The following is a 16,814-nucleotide window of genomic DNA, read 5'->3' on the forward strand; positions in this document are numbered from 1 at the left end:
CACCTGCCGCCTGCGTGGGGCACCTGGGCGCTCTGCCCTCCCACCCAGGCACATGCGCTCGGGGCACCAGGCTCTGCCCGGCACCTGCGGGGGGTGCGGATACACACTGCCTTCTGAGGGCACCTCCCACCCGAGAAAAATAAGACCGTTTTTGTTCCAGGTGACAAAGCCAGGTAGGGCGCCAGGAAGGGAAATGTGTCCAAGGACGTAGAGGGGGAGGGGCACTCGATGGCAGAATGACCTGGGAGGAGGAGGTTGGCCACGGTCCCCAGCCTGGTGAATCCACCGGCCCTGCACACAGAGCGGAGGGCCTGCCCGGGGCCCCCACTCGGGCCCCTCCACAGGCCACCGAGCCACCCCTCCGGACTTCTGGTGGCTTGTCTCTGGCAGGTTCACTGACGGCCCCCCCCCCCCCGGCCCCTCTATAACATCACACGCTGGGAAAGGCCACAAATCGCACTCAGAACCCCGGGAAGGTCACTAGGACGGATGGGGGTCACGACAGCCACGGAGCAGACAGCTGTGCCGGGAGGGAGCCCTGGTCTGTGTCTCCACCTCACGGGGCGTCCGCCAGCAGCACCCTCTGGGGTCCGGGCCTTCTGTCCCTTCGCCGCCACCCGCCAGCGCCACGGAGCGCCACATGGAAGGAGCAGGGTCAGAGGCCACCAACTAGCCTGTGATGTCTGTTTGCTTTTGCCCAGGGAGCAGCCGGACACGCTTTGGCCCCGGCCGCACACAGCGGGGGCCGCCCTCCCCCCCTGCGGGTGCATACAGAGCCGGTGCCGAGGTGACCGCACAGGGCACCCTCCAGTGGTCACCCCCCGGCCGTGCTGACCCACCGTATCCCGAGCCACACGAGCTTCACGAGCCCAACACCGTCCAAAGAGGCAGCGGCCAGAGGAAATTCTGCCCCGGACGTGGGCCGGCCGGACCTGCCGCTCTCCGTCTACACTGGGATCCACGCGGTTGTGGGGACCCGGGGCCCCGCCTGCAGCAGGCTGTCCAGCCCGACTGACCAGCAGGGGGAGACGCAGACCGCGCAGACCTCAGGCTTCTCAGGCACAGGGGGCCTGACCCCAGCATGAAATGTCCCTCCTCAGGGGCCCGATTTTCTTCAAGTGTAAAGGGGCAAACTGTGAGATAAAGGCCGGGCCCTCCTCTGCCCACACGCACTCAGGAGTGGCCTTGGCACAGAGATCCCACAGTGCTCCCCGCCACCCTGGATCCACCCGGGCTGGGGGCTAACCCACCCCACCACCCCGCACCCGGGGCTCCCACCCTGCACTCAGGGCTCCCCACACCACCCGCCCCCCCCCCCGCTGTCGTTGGGGCTTCTCCCCGCTGCACTTGGGGCTCCCCCCCTGCACTCAGGGCTCCCCACACTGCCCACCGCCCCCCGCTGCAGTTGGGGCTCCTCCCCACTGCACTCAGGGCTCCCCACACTGCCCACTGCCCCCTGCTGCAGTTGGGGCTCCTCCCCACTGCACTCAGAGCTCCCCACACCGCCCCCTGCACTCAGGGCTCCCCCCACCGCACTCGGGGCTCCCCACACCGCACCCCCTGCACTTGGGACTCCCCCTCCCCCATACCCAGACCCGCCCCCCCCATACTTGGGGCTCTCCCCACACTCCCACTCCCCTCCTAGCGCTCGGACCTTCCCCCCACCCCCCAGCACTCGGGGCTCCCCCCGCGCGGAGCTGACGGTGTGCATGTTGGTGGTCAGGGAGGCGCTAACACACGCCAGCCAGTCCACACGGCGCACAGCCCTGCTGCCCTGTGGGTCTCCGTCTGCTCTGGCTGCTCTGAGTGACGCGGGACCTGGTGTCCTGCCCGGTGGGTGCTCTTGTCTGTGGAGCACAGATTCCAGAACTGGGAGCACCGGGTCAAGGAGGTACAGATCCTGGAGGCAGCAGAGAGGGCGGGGCTTCTGGAAGCGGTCTCCCCCATGGACAGAAGCGGGCGGGGGCTCCTGCTTCCTCTGCCCGGTGTGGCCCCGGGCACGTCCTGCCTGCTCTCAGGGGTCCCCCTCCTCCGGGCCCCCTCCTTTGGGGGCTCCTCTGTCACCAGGGGCACACACAACCTCCAGTCACACGTCTGCAAATCCTTTCTTCTGGTCCACTCTTCTCCTGCAGCCTTTTTCTCCTCTACGTGCTTGGGCCTCCACTCGTCCCTCTGGTCTCCTGAGGGTCCCCTCACATCTGCGTCCCCACCACGAGACACTTGCTTTTCAAGCTGTGGACGAGGACTGGCTTTGCCCCCAGTCCGTCCTGGCAGATGCTTTCATGAGGTACAGTAACAATGGCATGGTGAGGCCGAATTGCTGTAAACGCTCCTAAATAGTTGCTGTCACTTTCTTTTCCTGTTTTCCGTCTGATACCTTACTGGCCATCTCGAGGCCTGCACCCGTCTAGGCGGGCTCCAGGGAGGGGGCCACCATTCACCAGGCCCCAGCTGCGGGGGTGAGCAGGTCTGGGCCTAGCCCTCCAGGGTCACAGACCATGGAGTTTGGAGGGGCAGGTCTGGCCTCTCCTGGGTCAGCCCGGGCATCCAGGCAGGGGCACAGCTGGGGGCCAGGAGCCCAAGCTTTCCACCCGCCTGCCGGCCTCGCTGTGTCTGGAGAAGCGTCCCTTGCCGTCGTCCGTGTCGGGCTTCCAGTCGGCGGGACAGACTCCCGCACGCTCGCCCACGTACTGGAAGGTGTGCACCAGCCACAGAGCTCCGTCCACGGAACGAGCCAGAGGCGGGGCTCTGGCGAAGGGCACCCTCGCCACGGATGATTAAGGGGCTCCTGCAGGCAATGCCGGCACCTTCTGTTGGCACGCCATCACCTTGGGACAAGCTCCCGGTTACACCTGCCGGCAGGGGGATGGGGGGGGCGGGCAGGGTGAGCCTCCTTCCTTCCTGGGCGTGTTGATCCAAGCTGGGTGTGTGACCGGACTCCACAGAGGCTCAGCACCTCACGGCCCGGCTTGCGGAGTCCCGGCACGCTCGCTGGGAGGGGGGCTCTCCGTGGGGCGGACGACGGGCCAGTCCGGCAGGCAGAAGAGGTCGTCTTTCCCTCCGCACCTCTGCAGCGGGAGAGCCTCACCTCCTCGAAGGCACCATCCTTCCTCCACGGCGGCGGCCCGAAGATCGGGGAGGCTTCCGACATGCGCCTTGCCGGAGGGAGGCTGTGACGGAAAGCTGCGCGAACCGGGAGATGCAGGCGGGACGCACAGACCGGCGGACTCGGGGACGTGTGTCCTCGGCGCCCGGCACCATCGCTTTCTGAACTCAGCTCCACGCAGACGTCGACAGGCCGAGCGGGGGTCAGGAGCGCAGGGTCGGCCGCCTGGAAAGCACCCTCTGTCTCGCCACGTGCAGGGTGTCTGTCCTCTCACAGCTGCGCCGACGACCTGCCCACGCCACGTAATAAGCGAACCCCTCTTGCCACGAGAATAACGAGGCCGCTTTACCCCACGTAACGCGTGTGACGGCGTGGCTCTCGTGGGCCGGGCCTCCCGCCGTGCCGATCGGGCAGTGAGCGCCTGGCCGCGAGGGGCCCCGCGTGAGAGGGAGTGGGTGTGCCGCGTGTGACACACCCACCACCTCCAGGGCTCGGCAGCTGACCGGGCCCAAACGTCTGGGGGGACGGCGCCCCCTGCTGACCGGAGGAGCTGGGGCCGGACACGGGGCGCGCCCCACTCTCCGTGCCGGCCACTTCCCAGCACAGCCCGGACAGCGGCCTCCGTCCACGGTTTCGGCCCAGCCACCCTGTCCTTCTCCCCCCCGATGAAGCTGGAAGTGGCTATACCATTAAGGTCACAAGACACGTGGTCTGCAGGAAGTTAGAAAGTTGAACACGGATTCACCTGAAGACAGGCTGGTTTTACGGGGCGCCGGGCACGCACCCTCTTCATGCCCCCCCCCCCACGGCTGGACGGGACCCACGAGGGCGTCCAGCGGGCGGAGGACGGCACACACACAGCGTCGTCTCCCCCGAGGCCGGCCGGCCGGCGTTGGCTCTCAGACACCCTGCACCCGACTTCAGGAAGCAAGGTTTTAGATGAGTTCCCTTCGAAAACAGTCTTTCTCAGCCAGGACGGTGTGTACAAGGGCCACACTCATCCTGCAGTCACACAGCGCGCCCCCCTCCTCCCCGGGCAAGAGCCGGAGGCCCCCACGCGCCTCCCGCTGGACCCCCACCCCGCTGCCCCCACCTGAGAGCTTCTCAAGGGCCGGGGGCCGGGAGGGGCTCCCGGGGCGGGGAAGGGACCAGCGTTCGCTTCCTGATTAACACCTGCACGCCCATTCGAGGGCGGGCCCGAGAGGACATCAAGGGGGGCATCGAGGGAACCCACTGGGTCCCCACAGCGCCCCAGCCCCGGGTTAGAACTGACCCCTTCACCTCATGGGAACCTCCTGGGTGGTGCTGGCCCCTCCCTACCTGTCTCCACACACAAGTTCACATTTCCGATCCCCGTTCCCCACGTCTATACCCTGCCCACCCCACCAGGCTCACCAGCACTCCCTAAAGACCCAACAGGCCTCCCTCACCCCCTGCACCCCCCACCTGACAGTGGGGTCCGTGCTGATGCTCCCTCTGCCAGCCCCCGGCACTCACCAAGGATGGGGCCGCCCTTTCCATGTGGCCTCATGGCCACAGCTAAACACTAGATGCTGGTTCAACGGCTGGCCCTTTGCACCAGCCCGACCGCTCGCTCTGGGGTGGGGTGGGGGGCTCTGCACCAGCCCAACCGCTCTGGGTGGGGGGGCTCCGCACCAGCCTGACCACTCCCTCGGGGGGGGGGGGCTGCCAAACCTGCGGGGAAGGGCCTCCCTGGCAGGGATGTGGCCCCCAAGCCCTGCACGCAGTGACGCCGAGGAGATGCGTCCACCGCCTTGCTCTCCCTCCCACCCTCCTGCTCCACCCCACTTCCCGCACCTGCACCGGCACCCGGGCAGTGGGCTCACCCACCCACACCTGCTAGTCCGTCTGCTGCTGCCCTCAACCCAGGGTGTGCGTGAGCTCCTCCCCCGCCTTGTGCCCAACAGGAAAGGACCTGCGGTGACAGAGAGCGGGAGGGGGGGGGTGCTCCGGAGACGAACCCCACTGCCCACCTCCCTCCAGAACACCACATGGGCCAGACACCCCCTCCTCAATTTATTCCCCACCCTTGATGAGGGTTTTCATGCCTCCAGCTCTTCTCAAACTGCAGCCTGTCTGTGTGACATGAACAATGACAACAGCAAAGATTTTGACTCCAGAATGGGCTGTTCAAAGGCCCTGGGGTCGACCCACACCCAGAGCGACTCCAGCACCGCCCAACAGGGATGTGTGGAGATAAGCGTCTGCAGGAGACGGCTCTGGGCCTGACCCCCCAGGACCCCCGGCCGGAACGTGGCGGAGGCCCCGTCTCTCCCCCAGTGACCAGCCTGCACCACCACCTGCGTGTAAATAATCACTCGGTAGGTAAGAACGGGTATGAGGCAGAAGGTCTGAGTTGCAGACTGTCTCTTGCTCCCTCTGCGTCTCCGTGTTGATTTTAAATGTAGTCCTAACAGCCCTTCCCATCAACATCTTTCACGTAAAGTCCACCTCGACTGTGAGGCATGGGGTCCAGAGCTGCTGTGAATTACCCCAGGAGAGCCCGGTGTGGCCGCGGGGCAGGCTGGGCAGGGGAGCATTTCTGAGGCTCCCTGTGAGATGGGGGGAGCACTGGTCTCCGAGTTAAGGGCAGAGCTTTCAGGAGGCTGCACACCCGTCCCCGCGCAGGCTCGCCCTGCCGTCCCGTCCTGCTCTCCAAGGCCTGGTGTCGAAGGGAAAAGCGCTCCTGCACCCCCACCCCCAGAAGTTTCCAGGGCACTCACCCGGGGGGCCTGGGGGGCCCCGGAGAGGCACCTGTCCCCCAGCTAAATGCGCCCCAGTGCCATCTCAACACCCCCACAGCCCTCCTGTGGCCACCACCACTGCAAGCCCACCCGCAGCAGGGAAAAGTGGCAGCAGGGGGCACAGAGGAGACACCCAAGTCCTGAGGTCACAGGGCGGGGCGGGCTGATGCTGAGCGTCCTGCAGTGGCCCGGACCCCGCCACCGGCCTCCTTGGCTCCTCAAAGGGCCACCCCAGCCTATTCTTGCAGACGGGCACCTCTTGTGAGGAGACACCAGGACGGGACAGGGTCTGTGTGAGACCTCTTGGCCTCTGTGGCTCTCCCGCGCCCCAGAGGGGGCCTGGCTGGGAGGCCCTGGGGAGCCCCGGCTCAGCTCCAAAGGCCTCTGGCGCCCACGGGACCTGGGACCGTCCCAGCCATGCTCGGCAGGCAGCAACGGCCTCGTGTTTTCAAGGCGGCTAAGAAAATACTTATAAAAACAAAGGATTTTTTTAATTAAAAGAATTGTATGAAATGTCCCATCATCCAAACTTCCGCCCGACATCTGAGCAAACTAGATGTGCTCTCTGTCCTTGTTCTTCCAGAATACTTGCGGGTGGAGAGAGATTAAACATTAAAGAGAGTCTGACCCCCTTCAAAACGAAACATGTTGTTATTTTCTTTGGCTAAACTATTAAGTCCAGTTTCAAAGAGGATTAACATCTGTGCAAGCTGCTGTCTTTCTCCAGACCCTTTCTGGAGTTTTCCCACGCGGTCATTACGGTGAAGGGACAGGGGCCCTGCGGGGGCGTGTCTCCGGGTGGCATCACGGCCCATTCGGCGTAACTGTGCCATCCCTGACTTCCATCCGAGGAGCGGTGCAGAGCTTTGGGCGGAGGGGACCAGACCGTTCCCTTCCCAGGGACCCCTTCAGAGGCCTCAAGTCACGTCTTCACACGGGCACAGAGACAGGACATCATCCCGGCGACCGTGCATGGTGAATTAGGTATGGGAGTGTGGACGATAGTCTCGGGAGGCTGTCAGGGGGCCCACCTGGGGGGACCCGCTTCGGGGGGAGCCCACTGCTCAGCCCGTGAAGTAGGCCGGTCCTAGAACAAGCTCGCAGGAGCTGCCTTTGGGGGTCCCTCCCCCATCCCTGGTGCTTCTCCCCAGGCAGCCAAGCCTCAGGCTGGCCCCTCTCCCGTCACCGTCCCCGGGGGCTCCCCATTCTGCAGGATGCCCTCCGACCTGGACATGTGACCCTCAGGGCAGGGCCCCAGGTCCAGGAGCAGAGAAGGCACCTTGGCCTCCATTTACACTGATGGAAACCTGACCGGAGGAAGTCACCTGACGATGTGAAGGGTGGGGTCCCCAAGGCCTTCAGTGAAGGCTTCCTGTCCTGGACCCATAGAGCCCAGCCCCACCGGCTCCCCCATCCTTACCAGCAGCACCCCCCCCCCCACCATCGCCCCTGCCACACACACTGATGTGTCACACATGGAAAGCCTCACAGAGCTGGCTGGGGGGCATGCCCTGGGGGCCTCGGGGAGAATTCTTTAGGTTCCGGAAATGCACCCAGCACAACTCTTGGGCCTTGACGAGGGACACCGTCCTCTGGGGGCCTCAGGAGCCCCCATCAGAATGAGTCCCCCTTCCCCAGGCCCTAGAAGCCTGGCCTCCACCCCCAGGCACGGCGGCCGCTGTGTGGGGGGTGGGTCCTGCCCGCCTCCTCGGGGCTGCAAGCAATGGGAGGGGAGTCTGCAGGGGGCTCCGGCCTGGTCCCTGCACACAGCGGGCGCTCAGGGAGCTCTTCGCAAACACCCACCTTGGCCCCCAGCAAGCTGGAACTTGAGAGACGGGAGCTCTGTTCTGTCTCAGACCCCCTCCCAGGCCTGCCTGACAGCCCAGATAAGCCGCTATGAATGGAATGTGACCTCTGCCTGGGACTCAGCCCCCCCCACCCCGCCCCCGCCTAGCAAATAAATCACCTGGAAGGAAAGTACCCAGGGCCTGCCGGACAGCACAGTCCCGCGCAGGTTGCTGACGGTGCACCATGGCAGGTGTGGCTGCCCCCTCACGTTCCTGTTTGTCCTTCAGACACGGCCCCTCGGTCCCCCACTGCCCGGCAGACCCGTGTGGGTGTCCACACTGGCAGAGCCCGGTGATGACGGCCGGCCGGCCGGTCCGCTCACAGCCTGCCTGCCTGATGGAAATGCTCGGGCGGGGGCATCTGCCAGACGCGTCTGCCAGGCCATAAAAGGTCTCTCCGTGTGGTCTCTGCCTAGAAATAAAAGCAAATTCGCCCAACCAACCGGGAGACCTGAGGCCAAGATGAGCCCTCTGCACATTCTTGGGCTTCCAGAGGCTTAGGCAGCCACCCACATTCTCCATGTGCCTTTGTAACCAGACCCAGGGGCAGCAGGAGTGACCCCGAGCCGCCCCGAGCAGACCCAGCCCCCTCCTCTGTACTCACGCGAGCCGGGTGGGGCAGAAGCCCGGGGCGCCCACCTGCAACCCCCTGGGGGGCAGCCGGGCGGGTGGCTGAGCCCCCTGCCCCCCATGCCCTCCCCTCCCTGTTAATCCATTCAGGACGTCGCAGGAGGAGGGCGAGCTGACTGGAGCTGGGAGGACCTTCTACCTGCTCAGAACTCCAGCCCAGACCCGCCACACAGGGTCCTGGGGCACGCAGGGACACGGACGTGATGTTCTCTTCACGGACATGATGCTGCTTCTGGGCCCCCTGCCGCAGCGTGGGAGCTCGAGCAGGGCAGGCGGGAGCCCTTCGCAGGACCAGAGAGCCAGGCCCAGGAGTGGACGGGCCCGGGGAGGTGGGGAGGGACACGGCTGAGGCTCACACAGGGGATGCCGAGACCAGGCAGAGAGACCCCGATGGTGGGGGACGGAGCGGTAGGAAGAAAGGCACCCCACAGCCTCTGGCCATTCGCAGGAACCGCCAGCCACAGAGAGCCATCGACGGCAACTGTGCGCAAGGGCCCGCGGCCCCCGCTGCCCCCTCCTGCCCCCACCTGCTCTCAGGCACAGGGGCTTTTCCACGTCTGTGGGTCCTCTGCTCCCGGCCTGGGCACCGCTCAGAATTTGAAACCGTATGCTGACTCCAGCCCCGCTGCCTGACCACGGAGAGGGGAGACCAGGAGAGAGGGGACCCCGGAACCGGCCTTCCTGGGACGCAGGCCTAACCGGCGGAGCCCTCTGCACACGGATGAAGGAACAGCCCCACGTGAACGCCCTGCCCAGCGTGCGGGGTCTTCGGGCAGCGCGCGGTGTCCCGCCTCTGGTGCACACGTCTCGCCTCCCAGCCGGCAGCGCGTCCCCTCCCCCCCACCCTCCCTGCTGAGCTCTGCGAGGGCCAGCCAGGGAGAACCAGGTCTCGCCGTCCTCACCTCCCGGCCGCGCCTTCGGTGCTGGCAGAGGCCGCTGGCGGGGAGGCTGCCCACACACTTTCCCACAGGACACGCGAAGGAGGGTTTGCAGATACCGCCCTCGCCGTTTTTAAGGAAAGCCAGCATCCTCGGTCCAGAGATGTTTCAGTTCCATGAAAAATATAAAGGTTAAAGAATCCACAGGGCGACACTATGCAGCCATCACAAGGGATGCAGAACTGGCCCACACTACAACGTGGAAGGACCTGGAAGGACCTGGAAAACGCCGCGCTGGGTAAGAGAAGCTGGGCGCCACAGGATGAGGACCGCAGGAGTTCAGGCACACAACATGCCCGCAGCGGGCAAACCCACAGACAGAAAGGGGCCGTGGTGGCCGGGCCCGGGGCAAGGGCACGGGGGTGCCCTGCCGATGGACGAGGGCCTCCCCGATGAGTGTTCCAGAACCAGACATGTGACGGTTGCATGACATTGTGAATAGAGCAAATGTTCCCGAATCATTCGCTTTAAAATGGTTAGTCTTGGGGCACCTGGCTGGCTCTGTCGGTTAGGTGTCTTCTTGATTTTGGCTCAGGTCATGACCTCACAGTTGTGAAATCGAGCCCCAAGTCAGGCTCAGCTCGGAGCGTGGAGCCTGCTTGGAATTCTCTCTCTCTCTCCTTCTCTCTCTGCCCCTCCCTTGCTCATTCTCTCTCTCTCTCTCTCAATAAATAAACTTTACGAGATACAAATAAAACGGTCAGTTTTGGGCTATGTGCATTTTACCCCAATAAAAAACGTTAAGGGATTCTTTGGCTCCCCGGCCTACAGAATTTACAGCACGTGACCCACAAGGCCCACCTGGTGTTGTAGAGTCTCCTGACCTCCATCCCTGTCCCGGGCCATGCTCGCTGGCCACGACCAGTGCCCAGGGCACCAAGGTCAGCCTGCCTTCCTCACAGGCTGTCCTGCCATTTTCGCGGAGGCTGCCCCATCACATGGCCCATGCAAGGCACATGACCTCACCCCTGCCTGCTCCCCAAGCCCCAACGGCCACTGCCCAGACCTTGTGCAACGGGGTGAAACGTACCCTCAGAGGCACTCGAGGAGGGACGGGGTGGGGGACGCGGGGGAGGCGGTGTGAACACGACCATGAGACCTGGTGTCCTGGGCTCCCAACACGGTGCTGGGAAGCAGCCCTCGCCTGGGAGGCCCCGGGGCCATGAGTCACTGAGCCTCATTAGTCAGACCTGAGCTCATGGCCCAGGTGTGAGCCTACATCCCGAGGCCTCGGATTCCTGCGGCCTCGCCCCCTCTGTACCCGGCCACAGGCCCAGTGCTCCCCAAATCAGAGTGAACTGTCTGCTGGGCGACAGAAATCCGACCCCGGTACCCGGTGGGACTGCGGGCGACCGCCCGCACGGGACGCTCAGGTCCCAGAGAAGCAAGCCTGCATCACGAGGGCCAAATGGAATGCTGTCAGCTGGGGAGTAAGTCAGCCCCGCAGCAGCACAGAAGCCTCGGCAGGCCCACGGGAGCCTCCCGCCAGCTCGGACGGGCTGTCCCGACACGCAGGCAGACGGGTGAGGTCAGGGCCGGGATGGGCCAGGGGCAAGAGGGGGCCTGCCCGGAGGAGGCGGTGCACAGCCCACGGGCTCCGCCATCTCGCCAAGCCCGGGTGGGGCCACAGGAGTAGTCGGGCCGGGGGATGAAAAGCCTCCTGGGCTGCCGGTGGGTGAGGGGGGTCCCGACCCGCCTCCTGGGGTCCACGCCCAGAAGTGAGTGGGGGTCTGGGCAGGTTGGGCACGTGTGGGGGCAGGCAGCAGGCAGGGGATGTGACATTTTGATGTGGACGCCCCGGTGAGAAGGAGGCAGAGATGAGGGAGGGCACAGAAACCCCACGGGGTCCGGGTGCCCGGTAGGCTTGCAAACGCTCAGAGGAACCCTGGTTTAAAACACGCAGCACATGCCACAGGCACACGCACGGTCCTTGTAAAGAGGTGCCTGTGAAAGTGGGGGTGTCCTATTCTCTCAGACCCGCTGGGCACACCCCCTCACCTCTGTCAGGACAGCTCCCTCCCCAGCACATTCCCGGGTCCCCGCAGGGCTCCCCAGCTGAGCCCCGAGCCCCTGAGGGAGCCCGGGACCAGCAGGCCCTGTGAGTGAGCGTCCGGTGTCCGCGGGGTGGTAGGGGAGGGCTCTGCGCCGGGGAGGAGGGCGACAGAAGCAGGGAGTCCAGGCTGGGCCTTGCATCCGGGATGTCAGATCCTGACCAACAGGCACCTAGCTGGTGGCCGGCCAGCAAAGCCCAGCAGACGAAGCACGGGGCCGCACAAACCAGGGGCTGGGGGCCCTGGCTCCCGACACGGTCCTCAAAGTCGCAAAGCCCTGGTGTGCTCAGAGGCCTCCCGCAGGGCGCCGTGGACACCCCCGCCGTTCCCAGGGCGCCTGTAGGGTAAAAATGAGAGCCACTGCCCTCTCTGCGTGGGCGCTGGGTCTGGCCTGTGTAGGCCCTAAGAGCCTGGTTCTACACGGTTTTCTTCAGAGGAACAGGCACCCCCAGACCCTGCCTCGGCCCACCTGGTCCTCACCTGTTGTCCACAGATCGGCCAGCCGGCCTCGGGGCAGAGGCGGCGATGCCGTGCCCCAGCCCCCGAGGGTCACGGACACCCTTCACCTGAAAACACAGCCTGGGTCCTGCTCCAAAGCCACGGCAGCCTCCAGCACTTACGTGGGGGTGGACCCCGTGGCTCGCGGCTGTGTTCAGCCAGCCGGGGTGCCCAGCCTGTCCCTGCACAAGGGGCTCAGCTACGGCCTGACCCTGGAAAGCAGCATGGGTGCCAGGCCAGCACCGCTGAAGATCAGCGATAAGCGGCTGAAAACAACTGTTCGCGGCTCACGCCTGGGCGCGCCTGCACAGAGACGGCTCTTCCAGGTAGCGGAGACGGTGGGGACGGCGAGCACCGTGTGAGGGACAGAAGGACGGCCCTGCGCGCAGGGGGCGTGTGCGAACACAGATTTAAGTTGAGCATTGAATCCGGACCCTCGAATGCTCGGCCGGCCGGCTTTCCTCCCTCTCCCTACCTGCTCCTGTCCTCAACGCCATTAGCGTGAAAATCAAACAGAACCAAGTTCACATCGGGGCCCAGCTCCGTCCTTCAGGGCGCAGGAAGAGCCCTTAGCCCCCTACGTCCAGTCGCCTGGGGCGCATGGGGGTCCGCCGGCCCCCACGGTCGCCCCCGCTGAGCCCTCCGGGATCCACCCTTCCCGTCCTGGCACCAAGCCTGGGTCCCCGGCTCGTGCCTTCCCGGGAAAGGCCGGAAGGAGGACACGCCCCGGGGACCTCAGGCTTCAGGAACAGAAGCCCTGTGAGCGGCCCCATGCGTGCCACGCCGCATGCCAGTCTCCGTCCCTCCCAGGGCACCCCTCTCTCCGGGAGGCACCAAAGCTCAGGAGGCGCGGGTGAGCTGTAGCAGCCTTACAGGGCAAGTGCAGCTGAGGACCCACGAAGTCACAGGGCCACACAGGACCACGCACCCGGCAGCAGACCCCAACATGAAGGTGTGTGGGCCAGAGGTGACACATCGTAAACTCTTCCCAAGTGACGATGAGGCCAAGAGCCTCCAACCACAGCCTCCGGCATCTGCGGAAAGTTCCGGGTTTGTGTCCCTGTCATTGCTTCATCCGGCAGGGAGCCCCTGCCCTGCTTTTGAGAGCACACAGCTGCTACCGGAGCCCCTGCCCTGTGACCCTCCCAGAGACGCCCCGAACTGATCAGCACCTGATCTCCGCCTGGAGGCCCCCAGCGACCCTGGGCTTCTCCGAGACCCCCCGGAGGAGCCTGGTGCTGCCTGAGGCGACCGGAATGGACGGTCATGAGGCAGGAAGGGGGACGGACAGCCTTGGCAGGGTCAGACCTGGTCTACAGACCCACGGGAGACAAGCGGTGTCCGTGGGCATCAGCCCCAGCAGAACCTTCCAGAGGGAGTGGCCAAGGGAGCTGGGTGGGCGAGGGTGGCACCTGTCCTTCCAAACTGCAGGCAAAAACGACACGAATCTGGCCACGGCCCCCGTGCTCCGAATTCAGGGGCACGCGTGTCGGAGGCCAGCCTTGGAGACGGGGCTCACCGCCGCCACCGTCACCTCCCGTGTCCTCACAGCTCAAGATGCAGAGGCCACGCTCCTCACGGGAGGGGACAGTCTCTGCAGGGGACCCCAGGCTGGCTCTGGGCCGGCCCCGGGCCGCCGCCCCCCGGGGCATCCCCAGGACGTTCCCCCGGGGGCCCCCAGCGCTGTGCTCACCTGCAGCCCGCCCCCTCCCCAGCCGCCTTACTGCCTCTCAGGGACAGGGACCCTGTGCCCGCCCCACAGCCTGAGCACCATCCTCGGGGGGCAGCATGTGCTCCTGCCGCAGGGCCCCCCACACAGCAGGGCACGGTGCTCTTCAGATGCCCTGTGAACCGTAAGGGGCCACTGCACAGGTCAGACCAGGCGCCCGGCCCCTAGGGGGCTGTCCCTCCAGGGCCCGGCGGTGGCTGCTCACTGTCCCTGGCCTCGGTCCCTTCACCGCCGGGCCCCCCACCTGCAGACCTGGAGGGAGCCCACTCCTCGTCCACTCCAGCCTTGCTCACCCTGTTCTGCCTTAGGTTCCAAACAAAATGCAGACTGGGACCGCCTGGGGGAGCTGGGCGTGTCGAGCCACTGACCGTGGGGACAACGCCGCCCGCAGAGCCTGGTCCCGAGATGGCCCCAGGCTGATGGCTCCACCTCGGGCAGTGGAGCCAGCAGGAAGGCACCCTCCTGCGGCCTGGGCCAAGACGAAGTTATTCTTCCAGAAAGCGGGGGTGCTCTGTCCAGTCTGACATGTTAATGTTTGACCAAGCCCAGGATAATTAACTCAGCCCTAACCTGGGTGACTCAGGGGCCACGGAGGGGCAGGGGAGAGGACGTCTGTGCCACGAGGCAGCCAGCGCTGACCTGGGCCGACCCTGCGGAGACAGGGACTCAGCGGTCGACTGTCCTGAAGGAAGTGGAAAGTCCACACCTCCCAGCCCAGCTGAGGCAGGTGGTCCAGGCGTCTGAGGGACTGGCCCTGGGGTCCCAAGGCTGGAGGCTCCCGTGCCCTTCCCTTCAAGTCCCCTGAGCACGTTCCCAGAGGAGCAGGGGCGACAGGAGCCCCCACAGGCACCGTCACCCAGCAAGGGGCGCTCAGGGGCCTGGTGACCCCGGGACAAAAGCGGCCGTCCTCACCCCGCCACGTTCAGGGACCGGTTTCCAAACCGGGTTTACTCTGGGGGAGAGAAAACAGTCGCACTGACAGCGGGCCATCAGGAAGACACCTAAGACCTCTCGAACCTTCTAGAAAGCGCCCAGCGGGTTCCAGGAGGCTCCCCACAGGACAGCCATCTGCACCTGCACCTGGCTGGGCGGGCAGCCTGTGAGCGGTCACTGTGCCCTGAGACAGAACCCTGTGTGTGAGCACACGTGTGGCTGCGTGGGGGGCAGGTGTGCGAGCGTGCTGGGGTGGGAGGGACGGGGCACCTCCCCCTAAACGGGAGGAGCCTCGGGAACCGAGGAAGCGATCGCACGAGTGGAGTGACCAGCGGGCTCGGTGCAGACACCCCCACGCATGTGGCAGTGACAGGCTTAGAAATTCCAGAGGCGCGGTCACCCCGAGCGGGCCGGCGCTCCCCGAGGACGTTTATCTGCGCGGCGCGTCTGTTACGTCCTGCGAAAGCAGGTCCCTGGGCCTGGCGTGCCGAGCAGACCTGTAGCCTGCTTCCTGGAGCTGGCGGGAGTGTGGGTCTCCGCGTAAGGAAGGCCTCACGGGTACACGTCCCCTTGCCCCCCACCCCAGGCCACTTGGAGCCTAGATGCAGCCTGCGGGCTGTGAGCCCCGTTGCACCCTGCCAGGCCCACGGGAAGCAGAGAACGTTTCCCCATCGGGCAGCAGGATCAGCCAAGCACGGGACACTCTGGCTTCTCATCCTGGGCACTTTCCAAATTTACAGCCCACAAATTACTGCCACCTCTAAGGAACAAAGGGCTCTGGCGGACACAGACCATGGCTCCAAACCCCCAGCGCGCTGGAGCGCCCCCCAACTGCTTCAGGGCTGGAAGGTGGGTGGAGAGGGTGCGCACACAGCAGACTCCCACCTTGCCCCCGTCCCCGCCGAGACCCCCCCACCTCCCCACTGGCTGCACACACGGGAGTGTGGCAGGGGCTTCACCCCACCGAGACCCCAGACAGACGGCTGTCAGACAGGGGATCCCTTGTTCAGTGGGGCCTCCCTCCCTCCTGCGCCCCTTCCACGGACCACACGGCCCTGCGACGTGACAGTCCTGTGGCTCAACCAGCACCGACTCAGCAGCCCTGCTTCCTGGCCCAGCCGCCATCAAGTCCTGGGGTCAGGTGCACAGATGGTGACTCCACCAGGGTCCTGGTCCACGTGCTTGAACTCGGACAGCAGGGTCCCTTTGCAAGGGGCACTAAGCACAAGGCACGTGACGTAAGCTTTCAGTGAGGACGGATCACAAGGACTGCGAACGCTTCCCCGGACAAAGTCCAGCCCTGCCCAGAGCCTGTCTGTCCGTCTGTCCTCGAGCTGCTTGGAGGGGGTTGAGCCTCACACGCACAGATACCGACTAACCCAGTACAGAGTAGGAACCAGTGTGGACACCGCTGGGGGCTGGTGGGGAGCCGCACAGGTCAGTCTCGCGGTGAGGGGCGGACCCGGTGAGAAGCAGGGACGGACCGTCCTCGAAGCATCTCCAGCTCTTCCAGGAGAAAGGCAGGACCGTGCGCGTGGCCGGGCCGAAACCAGGCCACACGAGCAGGGCCCGCACGCGGCCACGCCCAGCTTCCAGCTGAGGCTCCCCCAGCCCCGGGGTCCCAGGAGCCGTGGCCCCTTCTCCCCGAGTCCTGTACCGCCGTCCCCTGGTGGCCAGCCTGAGGGGAGCCTGTCTTCTCCACACGGCCCTCCATGCCATACCCCGCCGCTGGCCCCAGAAGGTTCCGGAGAGCAGCAGGAGCGGACCCCGGGGAATGCCATCCCCTCCAGCCCTAATCCTGTTGCTGGGATACTCGCAGGGGTAGAAACGAAACCATGCCGGATTAGTGTCTAGACAGCACGACCTTTCCCCTCCTTCCTAGATATAATTGGGACCCAAATCGCCGGGCGTCATGAGCTGAGACAGGAAAGAAAGGAGGGAGTTGTCGCGGCACCCTGTGGGGACACTCCTTTGGCACAAGGGCCATCCACCACCTGCCCCTGGGCACAGGGGAGCTGAGGCCCTCGCGTCGTTAGCAATGGAAGAACCCAGAGGTCGAGCACCCGGCCGCCTCTCCCACTCGCAGGAAGTGGTCCCTGTGGGCCGGGCACGGGGACCCGCTCTGCCCCGTGAACGCACCCGGCAGTGCTCGGCGTCCACCCCGCCCCTGCCACGGTCTCCTGCCCCCGGGGGTCTCGGGGACCCTGTGCGCTGAGAGCCTGGGGCGGCACGCGGCTGCCCCAGGACCGTGCTGGGTACATCCACCTCCATCTTTCTCCAGAAGCTGGTTCTTGGTTCTTTGCACCCACAGGAACAT

The 16,814-nt window shown here is 65.4% G+C and overlaps 1 protein-coding gene across 2 annotated transcripts in view; it reads right to left on the minus strand.

Moving 5' to 3' along the window:
* COL18A1 (collagen type XVIII alpha 1 chain) overlaps positions 1 to 16,814 on the minus strand; it is a 94,048-nt gene that overhangs the window by 63,531 nt on the left and 13,703 nt on the right. The gene's annotated exons all lie outside the window — the stretch shown is intronic.

Source organism: Leopardus geoffroyi, chromosome C2 (genome assembly GCF_018350155.1).
Source record: "Leopardus geoffroyi isolate Oge1 chromosome C2, O.geoffroyi_Oge1_pat1.0, whole genome shotgun sequence".
Classification (NCBI taxonomy): Eukaryota; Metazoa; Chordata; class Mammalia; order Carnivora; family Felidae; genus Leopardus; species Leopardus geoffroyi.